The sequence below is a fragment of the Platalea leucorodia genome, assembly GCF_965183815.1.
Source record: "Platalea leucorodia genome assembly, contig: HAP1_HAP1_SCAFFOLD_139, whole genome shotgun sequence".
Lineage (NCBI taxonomy): Eukaryota > Metazoa > Chordata > Aves > Pelecaniformes > Threskiornithidae > Platalea > Platalea leucorodia.
In genome coordinates this window covers 86,184-98,805 of record NW_028121402.1, presented here as the reverse complement: position 1 = coordinate 98,805, position 12,622 = coordinate 86,184, and the positions used below count along the sequence as shown (strand labels likewise).

The 12,622-nt window shown below is 51.5% G+C and overlaps 1 pseudogene across 1 annotated transcript; it reads left to right on the top strand.

Moving 5' to 3' along the window:
- The first annotated feature begins 5,608 nt into the window (after positions 1-5,608).
- On the top strand, positions 5,609-10,816 carry LOC309603590 (olfactory receptor 14A16-like; annotated as a pseudogene). Its single transcript has 2 exons — positions 5,609-5,697; positions 10,010-10,816. The product of its transcript is annotated as an olfactory receptor 14A16-like (transcript).
- Positions 10,817-12,622: the final 1,806 nt, after the last annotated feature.

Below are 12,622 nucleotides of genomic sequence, written 5' to 3'. Positions count from 1 at the left end.
TAGGGCATGGGTTGAGTGCATTGCTCATAGGCCGTTCTTCAATATCACGAAAAGGTGTATTTATAGTACCAGGACTCATCGATGCGGATTTCTGCGGAACCATAAAGAGCATGGTATATACCTTAACGCCACCGCTTACGATACCAGCACAGTCTAAAAATAGCTCAATTAATACCATTTCATGCGTGTGTCCCTAAAGCGCATTCAATTGTACGTGGGCATGGAGGTTTTGGATCCACAGGAGTACCAAATGTGTTATTAGCAATAGATATTGCCAAGGGAAAACCTGAAGAAAGGGTAACATGAAGACATCCTAATGGACAATCTTTAGTTCTGTCAATGTTAATTGACACGGGGGCAGATGTACCTGTTGTCCCTATCACAAAATGGCCTCGTCATTGGCCACTGGTACCTGCAGCCAGCAGTGTTGTGGGAGTCGGGGGGGCACAATGCACGATGATTAGCAAATTCCTGATAGCATTCAATTTTGAAGACGGTACCACTGTTACCACAAGGCCATATGTAATGCACTTGCCTGTAGCTCTTATAGGTCGGGATCTATTATCCCAAATGGGAGCCAAACTTGTAACCCAGCATTTTTAGGAGCGGCCATGGTTGAGCAGCCCATCTTAAAACTCACCTGGACTACGACAACGCCAGTGTGGGTAGACCAGTGGCCGCTGAAACAGGAGAGGCTGCATATTTTACAAAATTTAGCTAAAGAACAACTAGAAGCAGGTCACATTGTGCCTTCCACAAGCCCTTGGAACACACCCGTTTTTACCATCCCGAAAAAATCTGGAAAGTGGCGATTGTTGCGTGATTTACGAGCGGTGAATGCTGTAATGCAAAATATGGGGGCATTACAGCCAGGATTACCCTCCCCTGTGATGATCCCAGAAAATTGGGACTTATCATGGATTTGAAGGATTGGTTTTTTACTATTCCTTTGCGTCCTGAAGATGCAGAAAAAATTGCATTTACAGTACCATCAATCAATAAACAGGAACCGGCAAAAAGATACCATTGGGTGGTACGACCTCAAGGAATGAAAAACTCACCTACTCTGCGTCAAAATTCTGTAGCATGGGCCTTACAACCATTCCGAATGAAACATCCATTTTTACTAGTTTTTCACTGTATGGATGATATCTTAATTGCTGGAGAAAAAATGGACGTGGAAGGAACTTTACAAAGGTTAATAGAAACGTTAGAACCGAAAGGTCTTAAAATTGCTCCAGAAAAGGTACAACGACAAAATCCATGGCAATCTTTGGGATGGACAATTACTGGGAGCACAGTCAGACCACAGAAGATCATACTCAAAACAGACATTAAGACGCTCTCAGATGTTCAAAAACTAATGGGAGATTTACGGTGGGTAAGGTCAGTTAGTGGAATAACTAATGATGATCTAGCTCCCTTGATGCCTCTGTTGGGAACCTCAACCAGAGCCGATGAACGACGAAGCCTGGCGAAGGAACAAGAGCAGGCATTGGATCACATTCTAAAAACGGTTTTGACAACAGTTGTACAAAGAAAAATTAGTGATTTGCCTTTGCAATTTTTAATTGTTAACCCATCACCCAACCGAAAACACTTAATAGGACTGATAATCCAAATAGATAGGCCACGCATCAACATTTTAGAGTGGGTATTTTGATCCTATCAGCCAAAAAATACCGTCTGTACACGGATTGAACTATTAGCTAATATGATCATCAAAGGTAGAAGAAGGATTTGTGATCTGACAGGACAAGGACCTGAAACCCTGTTTGCACCTATAGCACAGAATTATTTAGATTGGCTTTTAGCAACATCAGAAATGTTTCAAATCGCTTTAGCCGAATACCCAGGTACTGTAACCAATAACTATCCTTCCACGAAAATTTTGCCGCTTTTACAAAATCAGGACTTTGAAGACATCCCTTATAGATCAGAAGTACCAGTTGAAGGGCGTACGGTATTTACTGATGCTGGAAGAAAACCAAAACGAGCTGCTATTGCTTGGTATGACAATAATCAATGGAATCATCAACTTCTTACAGGTCATACCGCCGACTCTTTACAAACCCTCGAGCTGAGAGCGGTGTTATGGGCCTTTCAACGCTGGCCCGACAAACCTCTAAATGTAATTTCAGATTCGCTCTACGTAGTAGGAACGGTACAGCGCCTGGAAGGCGCTATGATCAAATCACTGAAGAATAACACCTTATATATGTTATTAATGCAACTTTTATTTTTATTGAATCAACGCACTAAACACTATTTTGTGACACATATTCGTGGCCATCAATTTGATCAAGGCTTGTCGATTGGAAACAACATAGCCGACAAGTTGGTTGCTACCATCTGGAAAAATCAAAATCATAACCTGTTTGAGCAGGCCCGTTTATCTCATGAATTTTTACACCAATCTGCAAAAGTACTGGCGAAACCATTTGATTTAAAACTATCAGATGCCCGAGGCATCGTCCAATCCTGTCCTGCCTGCCAAAAATCAGGATTCGCTTTAGGTCTTGGGGTCAGCCCTCGAGGTCTGGGAGCCCTACGATTATGGCAAATGGATGTCACCCACATCACAGAGTTTGGACGGCAAAAATATGTACACGTTAGCATTGATACTTATTCGCATGCAATCTGGGCCACTGCTCAAACAGGGGAAACAGCCAAACATGTTGTAAAACATATGTGTGCCTCACCTTGCCTCCTCTTGCCTTTCCCTTCTCTTCTTCTGCAGCCTCCGAACACCTCCTCTTCCCACACCTTGCCTCCTCTTGCCTCAGTCTCCTCCTCCTCCTCCTCTTTGCTTCACCTCACACCCTTTGGCCTTCTCCTTTGCCTCCTTCTCTTCCTCTTCCTCCTACTCCTTCCTCTTACCGCCTCTTGCCTTTGCCTCCTCCTGCTTTCTCCCATTGCCTCCTCTTCCATACTTCTCCTCCTCTTGCCTCCTCTGCCCTCTTCTTGCCTCCTCCTCCTGATTTTCTTCTTGCCTCTTCTTCTCTCCTCCTCCTTCACCTCCTCTCTCCGCCTCTCGCCTCCTCGCGCCTCCTCTGCTTCCTCTTCCTCTTGCCTCCCGCTGCCTCCACTTGTCTCCTTCTCCTTCTTTGCCTCCTACTCCTCTTCTGACGCCTTCTTGCTCTCGCTCGCCTCCTCCTCCTCGCGCCTCTCCTTGCCTCACTGGCCTTTGGCCTTCTCTTCCTCCACAGCCTCCTCAAGCCTCCTCTTCCAGCCTAGGGCCTACTTCTCTTCTTCCTCTTGCCTTTGCCTACTCAGCCTCCCTTGCCTCTTCCTCCTCTTGGCTCCTCTCTAAGCCTGCTCTCTTTGCCTCCTCCTCCTCCTCGCGCCTCCCGTTGCCTCCTATTGCCTCCGCCTCCTCCCGCCTCTTCTGCCCTCCTCGCGCCTCCTCCTTTTCCGCTTTTGATTGCCTCCTCCTTCTTTGGCCTTCTCGCCTGCTCTCACCTCCTCGCGCCTCCTCTTTTGCCCTCCTCCTGCTCTCGCCCATTGCCTCCTCCTCCGCCTCCTATTGCCTCCTGCTCCCTCAGCTCCCATCCTCGCCTCTCCTCCTTTGGCGCTTTTGCTTGCCTCCTCCTCCTTTACCTTCTGGCTGTGGGATATCTGAAAAGCCAAGGACATGGAGTGAGCAAGCCAGACTCAGACTGTGTGGACTTAATCTGCATTTAACGCAAGAGGAATTCAAGGATGCTGCGAAGGTCGACTGCGGTTTGGAAGACATGAAAGAAGCAGATTAAGAGGAAGAAACTATTGGCTTGCAATGTTGAAAGCAAGATATGGGAGAAGCGGGCGGTGCGTGTGAACTGTTGTTATGAACGAATCAGAATATCGCTAGTAGCGCATGAACAGCATATTGCCAAACATAGTTAACCAAGTAACGGTAAGTTTATGCATGATTAGGAAGGCAAGAAACTGTAGCAACTAAGCTGTGTATGTAATAAACCGACATTTTGCTTGATCCTATTGATCGTGTGCTGTGTCCGTGACTTCCGCGTCAGCAGGTGGCGCCCGAACAGGGACCCTCAGATCGGAGTTGGATTTTCTGACGAAACCGAGAACGGAGGGGGCGGAAGCCGGCCGAAGGTGAGTGCTGCCCCAGCACTCGGGAAACGCTAGCGCAAAAGGTGGAATCTCACCCTGATCAGGTGAGCGGCCGGGGAGGAGATGGGGGCTACCATGACAAAAGAAGAGTCAGCGGTGGTTAAGCTCCTCCAACATATCCTCTCAACGAGAGGTATAAGTTATGACTCGTCTACTCTGAAAGCATTATTGCTCTGGGCAAAAGGAAAGGATTTGATCCCCACGGTTGGAGTTGCCTTTGATGCTATGACATGGGAGGAAATAGGGGCAGAACTGTGGGAAGAAATAAGTAAAGGATCCAAAGAGGCGAGCAAATTCCCCACTGTGTGGAGACTGATTCATGAAACTTTAAAAAGCATGGGGGAGGAGCGGCAAGTCGCTGCATCGGCATTCGCGGCTTTGACTCCAGGTGGCGGGCCCACCTCTGCAACCAGTAGGTTGTTTTCGGGTCCGACAATCCCTGCAGCGACCCCAGCCCGCGTTGCAGGAGGGGTCCGGATCCTAGCAGGGACTGCAACTGCAGCTCCCACCACCACCGAAGTGCAGTCACCAGAAAAAAACGCTGCGGAGGCTACTCCACCATCGCCCGATGTACCACAGTCGGATCACCCTCCGAGTTACGATGAGGCCGGTCCACCAAATCGCCCTCCCTCACCGGTGGCGACCACCTCACTTTACCCTCCTTTGCCACCAGGTGGCGAAGAGGAGGAGGAAAACAATGGTGTTCTAGAGGAGAAAGCTGAATTACAGGAATTGATAAAAAGACTAGGGACTTTAGAAGCGCGATTGGCGGTCCCGCCAGAAAACCCACCAACGTCACTGTCCGCATTATACCCAGGACGGTCAGCACCCAACGTTTTTGCTCCAACTAGGACACCGGTGGAAACTGGTGCTTTTCCGTCTTTGCCACCACAACAACCGTCGGCGGGGGGGCGGTATTCGGGCAAGGGATGTTGGTGGGAGGAGTTGGGGATCCGTCAATGCGATGGAAAGGTGTTATCCGAGATGCCATGATAGAGGGACAGGTTTTACCCATGGCTTTTCCTGTTGGAGTTGATAATAACGGGAGAGGTGTACGGGAAGCACTGGACTGGAAAATATTGGAAGAAGCGAAAAGCGCTGTTACTCAGTATGGTTTAAAATCACCATATACTCAATCTATATTACAGCACGTTTTTTCAGCACAGTTATTAACTCCTTATGATTCTAGAATGATTGTCCAGATGCTATTACCACCATCGCAACAATTACAATTTTTCCAACATTGGCAAACTGCCTGTGATAGGGCAGCTTCAATACCTCGACAACAAGGCGATCCGTTATTCGGAATCCAGGCTCCCAACATTTTTGCTCCAAGTAGGACACCGGGTAACATTAAGACATCCTAATGGACAATCTTTAGTACTGTCAATGTTAATTGACATGGGGGCAGATGTCCAACAGCAGCTCCATCACTGAGTTCCTCCTGCTGGCGTTCACTGACACACAGGAACTGCGTCTCTTGCACTTCTAGCTCTTCCTGGGCATCTACCTGGCTGCCCTCCCGGGCAACAGCATCATCATCACCACCGTAGCCTGCAAGCACCGCCTCCGCACTCCCATGTACTTCTTCCTCCTCAAACTCTCTCTACTTGTCCTGGGCTCCATCTCTACGACAGTCCCCAAAGCCATGGCCAATTCCCTCTAGGACACCAGGGCCATCTCCTTCTGGGGATGTGCTGCACAAGTCTTTCTGTTTTCATTTTTTCTTTCAGCAGAGTATTGTCTTCTCACTGTTACGGCCTATGACCGCTATGTTGCCATCTGCAAACCCCTGCAGTATGGGACCCGCCTGGGCAGCAGAGCTTGTGTCCACATGGCAGCAGCTGCCTGGGGCAGTTGCTTCTTCTATGCTGTGCTGCACGCTGCCAATACATTGTCACTACCACTCTGCCAAGGCAATGCTGTGGATCACTTCTTCTGTGAAATTCCCCAGATCCTCAAGCTCTCCTGCTCACAATCCTACCTCAGGGAAGTTTGGCTTATTGTGGTTAGTCTCTTAGTAGTATTCAGCTGCTTTGTTTTCATTGTGCTGTCCTATGTGCAGATCTTCAGGGCCGTGCTGAGGATCCCCTCTGAGCAGGGACGCCACAAAGCCTTTTCCACGTGCCTCCCTCACCTGGCCGTGGTCTCCCTGTTTGTCAGCACTGGCATGTTTGCATACCTGAAGACCCCCTCCATCTCCTGCTGCCCCTCCTGTCCCATAGACTGGTAAAAGATGGTTTGTTCCTTGCTCAGAGGAAGGGGTCTGCATTGGAGGGGATCATATGGAGGTTTCTGAATTCTCCCTCCCACAACATTTCTGCTTTTAGTTTCCTCTCGTTCCCTGATCACATCCCTGCTGCCTGGAGATTTTCCTGCTGGGAGGCGTTTCCCTGTCCCATGTCTTTTCCCTGTCAGCACTCACATACCCCATCCCAACCTCTGTGCACTCACCTTGGACTTACAAAAACCTGCCTGTTTGCAGGGCACTGGCTGGGTGCATGTGTCTGTTTGCACACTGCTGCCTGGTCTCCTCCAGAGTTCCACCTCAATGCACAAAGGCCTGGGAGACCTTGCTGGGGAAGTCTGAGGCAAAGAGGACACAGATTCTCAGATCTATCTGCACCTGCTCTTATTAAGTTCAGCACTGGCCACACAGGATCTTTGTTTCTTCTTTAACTGTTCCTGAAGCAGTAAACACTCCTTATGGTGCCCTTCCATTGCCTTTCAGGTTTAGACCGAGTTTCGGTCTGGACGCTTGCTGAGCTTGGAGGATGTTGTCCTTGAAGAGCAGCTGTCCTGAGCTCTGCCACCATGTCACAGCTCTGTCTGCTCAGGAACAGCTCCAGCTCCTCCTGCCTGTGCCCCTGGCTGAGGGCACTGCTGCACGTTTGGGCTGAAGCACTGGAGCTGTGAGACCAGGCAAGCTCATATTTGCCATAAGGAACCCTGGTACCAAATGTCCAAGACCTCATGTCTGCAAAAGCAGAGACATGGTGTGGGCAAAAGAGAGCTGCATGTCTTCCTAGCCCCAAGACTAAAGACGCAGAAAGAAATGCCTGTTTCATTGAACTGAGGATAAGTCCCCAGATGGAAGAAATTAGATCTTTCCTTGTCACCTTCCTGGGTGTCCTGCCTAATGATGGCACAAGAAAGGGGATTCTCATGCCAAAGTCTTTTCCTGATAACAGAATTGACACTGCTGGAAGTGTCTCCCCCCCAGCCAAGGGAGGGGACATCAGAGATGCCTTCAGCCTGTTTCACAGCAGGTTCCCCTGGAACCCCAGGGACACCTGGAGGGACCCCACAGGGGCAGAGAAAGTGGTGCCTTGGGCTGGGCCTCTGCTGCTGAGCTGGGCTGGGCTCCTGGGATGGAGGCAGCTCATGGCAAGTGGGCAGCACTGCAGAGAGACAGCTCTGCCCAGGAGCAGCTCCTCTGCAAAGGGCAGCAGGGCTGAGGGCACTGCCTGCAAGTGCTGAGAGGAGAGGAGTGAGGCAGAGAGACTGTAAGGCAGTGTGGAGTGGGAGGATGCTGAGAGCTCACTGCATGGGAGAGATCTTCACAGCCCTCTACATGGTAAGTCCCTGGCTGCAGGACAATGTAACTGGTGTTCCCGGAGGGATATCGAAAAGCTGCTACATCCCACAGCCTATGGGATCATTCAAGAGGACTCTTGCAGTTTCCCTAGGGGTAAAGGAGGAGGACGTGCTGCAGAGGAGGACTTCCCTACTGCACCTTCAGAAAGAAAAGGCAATACAGCTGCTGCCTTCTGGGGTTTTGAAGATCAGTGTGCACCTGTGGGTGCCCAGGGCCGTCCTTCAGAGCAGGGTCACTGCACCCCATGGGGCTGTGCACCAGGGCAGGGACTCTGCTGCCTGCCAGGGTCAGCACTCAGCCTGCCCAGGGAGCGCCCTTCAAAGCTGTGGGGAGAAGCTGGGGGTGGAAGCAGGGCAGGATCCCTCTGCTGTCCAGAGGGTGCAGCGTGGGTCAGGGCTGCTCAGACTTGTACATCACCCAGAGGATATTTGCAGAGGGTCATTTTAAAGATAGATGTCAAGGAAAGGGATTGCCTGAAAGGGAAGAAATCTGTGCTTTGAGTTTTTCCACTCTTGGTTGGCTGGGTGGGCAGTGGGAGATAGGAATTTATTTCTCTGCTCTGGAGAAGGCAGTGAGACCCCAGTTCTCATTAAGACTTTTCTGAGCTGCTCCTTAGCCCCTGCACACACAGAGATGCCCCTAGGCAGTGCCCTGCTGCCAGGAGGTGCCTGCAGGGCAGAGCTGAGTACACAGCAGGTGGGATGGGTTCTGTGAGCATGGAGAGGGAGGAGACGTGGGGACAGAGAAAGAGGTCATGGCCAAGAAGAGCTCTAGGCAGCAGAGCCATGGGCAGGAAGGAAGAGAGACCTGCTCCCAGCAATGCTGTGGGAGAAGGGATTCAGGCATCTCTCTGCCATCCCCTGCAGTGCAGGTGCTTTCCCTGGGTTTTTTTCCCTTTCTCTCTCCCAAAGGAGACCTTTCCCTGGTCTCCTCGCTCACTCAGCAGAGCCTCTGCCCTTAATGGCATGGGGATGTGGCCATGAGTTGCCTTCCCATCAGCCTGACCATCACAGAGGGGAAAAACTCAAGTGTGTGACTCTGTCTCCGTCTCCTGCCTCCCTTGGCAGGGCTCCTTTGGCATGTTCTCCTCTTCTCCCTGCCGCCCTCCTTCTTACTGTTACACTCACTGGTGTGGGGGGTGAGGATTCAAGTGCAGCTCAGACACCAATGCTGCGTGTGCTGTCATGCACATACGGCCATGGAGGAAAAGCATCCAGCTCACACCCTGTTCACCTGTGGGGCTCTGGGTACTGCAGTGTGTGCAGCTGGCACTGATCTCACCCTCCCTTCAGGACATAACTAATGTAGGAGAGTTGACTCTGTCCTTGGGAGGTCCTGCTGGGCTGCAGGCTGCCCTCTCGTGGGGCACAGCTCTCCCAGGGCATCTCTGTGTTTTGCAGGAGCCCCATGGAGAAGACACCTCGGTGCTAAGGCCATTGAGATGCTGCTGGGTGGCTGCATGTGGGCAGCTGTAATGAGCTCTCTGTGTCCCTGGTTGGGAGGGCAGAGCTGAGATCCTCCTCAGGTACGATGGGATGGGGTGAGGGTATGGAGATCTGCACTTGGAAACTGGATTCCTCTGCTCCCACCACTGGCCTCTTTCTTTTGGGGGGAACACCCGAGTGCGATAGTCCTCCAGGTGGAAGAGCTGCCAGCACAGGGCAGCTGAGAGCAGGGCTGATGGGCAGAGCGGCTGTCCTCACTCTGCACTAAGGGACAGTCCCTCTGCCCAGTCTCAGGACCCACAAGGTTTCCCTTGCAGTGCAGCAGAAATGCCAGGTATTGCTGCATTCAAACCACTCCTCAGCTGTGCTGAGGCAATTAGAAGAGAAGGCACAACCCAAACTCCCCACAGCTCTGCTCTGCACTCAGGTGAATTGAGAGTGACAATGCTGAAAAGCTCTTTGATATCACTATATCAGAGATCACCCCAAGTTCCTATTTCCTTATTGCTGTATGGCAGGACTGAGTCCTGCAGAGCCTCCAGCAGAGCCTCCTGCTCCCTGGGGCACCCTCAACCAGCACCAACCAGAGCTCACCAAAGCTCTTCCTGAAAAGTGAAAGGCGGGTTGGGGGAGTTCTATAAGAATTTGAATAGGTTTCCTTGAAAGCAGTCAGACCCTACTTCTCACTTCTGCCTCCTTGAACAGATCCCCGTGCCCAGAGGGAAAAAATGTCCAAGGGCAGCTCCATCACCCACTTCCTCCTCCTGGCATTCGCAGACACACAGGAGCTGCAGCTCTTGCACTTCTGGCTCTTCTTGGGTATCTACCTGGCTGTCCTCCTGGGCAACAGCTTCATCATCGCTGCCGTAGCCTGTGACCACCACCTCCACCCCCCATGTACTTCTTCCTCTTCAACCTCTCCATCCTTGACCTGGGCTCCATCTCCACCACTGTCCCCAAAGCCATGGCCAATTCCCTTTGGAACACCAGGGCCATCTCCTACGCAGGATGTGCTGCCCAGCTCTTTCTGTTTGCCTTGTTGGTAGGAGCAGAGTACTGTCTTCTCACCATCATGGCCTATGACCGCTACATTGCCATCTGCAAACCCCTGCACTACGGGATCCTCCTGGGCAGCAGAGCTTGTGTCCACATGGCAGCAGCTGCCTGGGGCAGTTCTTTTTTCAATTTTCTCCTGCACACTGCCAATACATTTTCATTACCCCTCTGCCAAGGCAATGCTGTGGACCATTTCTTCTGTGAAATCCCACACATCCTCAAGCTCTCCTGCTCAGATGCCTGCCTCAGGGAAGTTGGGGTTATTGTTGTTACTCTCTTTCTGATCTTTGTGTGTTTTGTGTTCATTGTGCTGTCCTATGTGCAGATCTTCGGGGCCGTGCTGAGGATCTCCTCTGAGCAGGGATGCCACAAAGCCTTTTCCACGTGCCTCCCTCACCTGACTGTGGTCTCCCTGGTTTTGATCACTGTCATGTTTGCCTGTCTGAAGCCTCCCTCCATCTTCTCCCCATCCCTGGACCTGCTGGTGGCAGTTCTGTACTCGGTGGTGCCTCCAGCAGTGAACCCCCTCATCTACAGCATGAGGAACAAAGAAATCAAGGGTTCCTTGTGGAAAGTGATCCAATGGGTGCTGTTTCTCTGACAATAACCCGCCTCCCCTCCTCTCCACATTTCCCAGAGTTTATCCTAGGCCATGAGTCTGAGCGTTTCTCTCGTGATAATTCTAGTTAGAGATAATTTGCCTGGTTTATTCTCATTCTGTGGACGTTCGATCCTATCGTGTCTGACCCTTGCACCACGCTGTGTCAGATGTGGCCTGGCAGATAGCAGCTCTTCAATTAAAGGGGATCTCCTGGATGCAGTGCCTGAAAGCTGGGCTCTTCCTCCACTGTTGCTTCTAAGAAAATGTCCAAGGAATTGGTCTTTTAAAGTTCCTGTTCTTTTGTTCTCAGTGGTTTTGACGTTAACTGGGAATGCTGAATTCCATTGGATCAAAAGTTCTGGTTTGAAAGGCTCTCTTCTTGGTGTCCAATGGCAGTGGAGATGGTCCATCAGCTCCCCATTATCTCCTCAGGTTGCTTCATGTACAACAGGACTGATGGCATGTACCAGACTCTCTGGAAAAGAATTTGGAAGGGATGAGGAGAGGATGGGGACTCCCCATGTGCCCTGGTGTTGGAATGAATACAGACTCAGAAGGTGGAATACCCTCAAATGTGAAGTTCCCCAAAAGTAAAGCACTAAATTGATATATCCACTAAGAAGGACTCTGCAGTGCCATGGGAGTCAGTGGGGAGTCGGCAGGCACAGGGAAGGGAGAGTGGAGAGCTGCAGGAGCTGCCTGAGGACCCCCAGGGCCAGGACTCTGGTGCTGTCCTGGGGAGTGGGGCTGGTGGCAGCAGAGGAGGGGGCAAAGTCAGTCAGGGCTGGGGCTCACCTACAGTATGAATTCAGGAGAGCCAGAGAGTGCCTAGCCTCTGTTTCCCCATGCCCTTGCGGCCAGCACCAGCCGTGGGGCTGATGGGGAGCCTGAGCCCCGCTGTCTGCCCCCCAGCAGCTGCTGTGGCCTTCAGAGGGGCTGGGGCTGTGGGGTGAGTGCCCAGAGCTCTGCAGCAGCCTGTGCTGGGCAGTGCCATGGAGCCAGCCCAGGCTGGGCTGCTCTGCTGGGATGGGATGGGGAGAGGGCAGGGGAGGTGGGGAGAGCTGGGGAGGGGCTGGGCTGGAAAGTTCCCAGGAAACGAAAACACCAGCGTACAGCTCAGCTGTGTGAGTGTGGAGGGTGGGGGCACGCAGCAGTGTCCTCACACAGCCAGGCCTGGCAGAGACCTGAAGGGCCAGCAGAGCAGGACCTGGTCTGTGCCATAGTCCCTGCACACCACGAGCAAGCTGCCCCAGGGCGATCACCACAGACCTCCACCTATTCTGTCTTCAAAAACCTCTCCAAGGGAAAGATTCAGTGAGTCATAGAAGAAATCATGTCTGAAGAGAGCCCTGAACATCATCTTGCCTCACTCTGCTGCTCAAGGCAGGGTGAGCCAGATGAGGTTGTTCAAGGCCTCCGCCAGCTTTACATCATCCAGAAAGGAGCTGAAAGTGCGCTCCATCACATCATCCAGGGCGATAATAAAGACCTTCAACAGTGTTGGCCCAAGTGCTGGTCACTGAGGGATGCCGCCAGTAGCTGGCTGCACAGAGGACTTTGTACCACTGGTGACATTTGGGCTTGATCGTCCAGCCAGCTTCCCACCCAATGTCCACTTCTTCAGCCCAGATAGCACTAATCTGGCTATAAGGACACCACGGGAGACCAAGGCCTTGCAAAATTCCATGTACACAACATGCCTTTCTTTCCCCTGCCCTTTTTGGTTCAGCAATTCCTTTCTTGTCCTTCAAGTGCCTGGAAATGGCTGCAGGAGGCCATGTCCCATCCCCTTCCCAGGGACAGAGG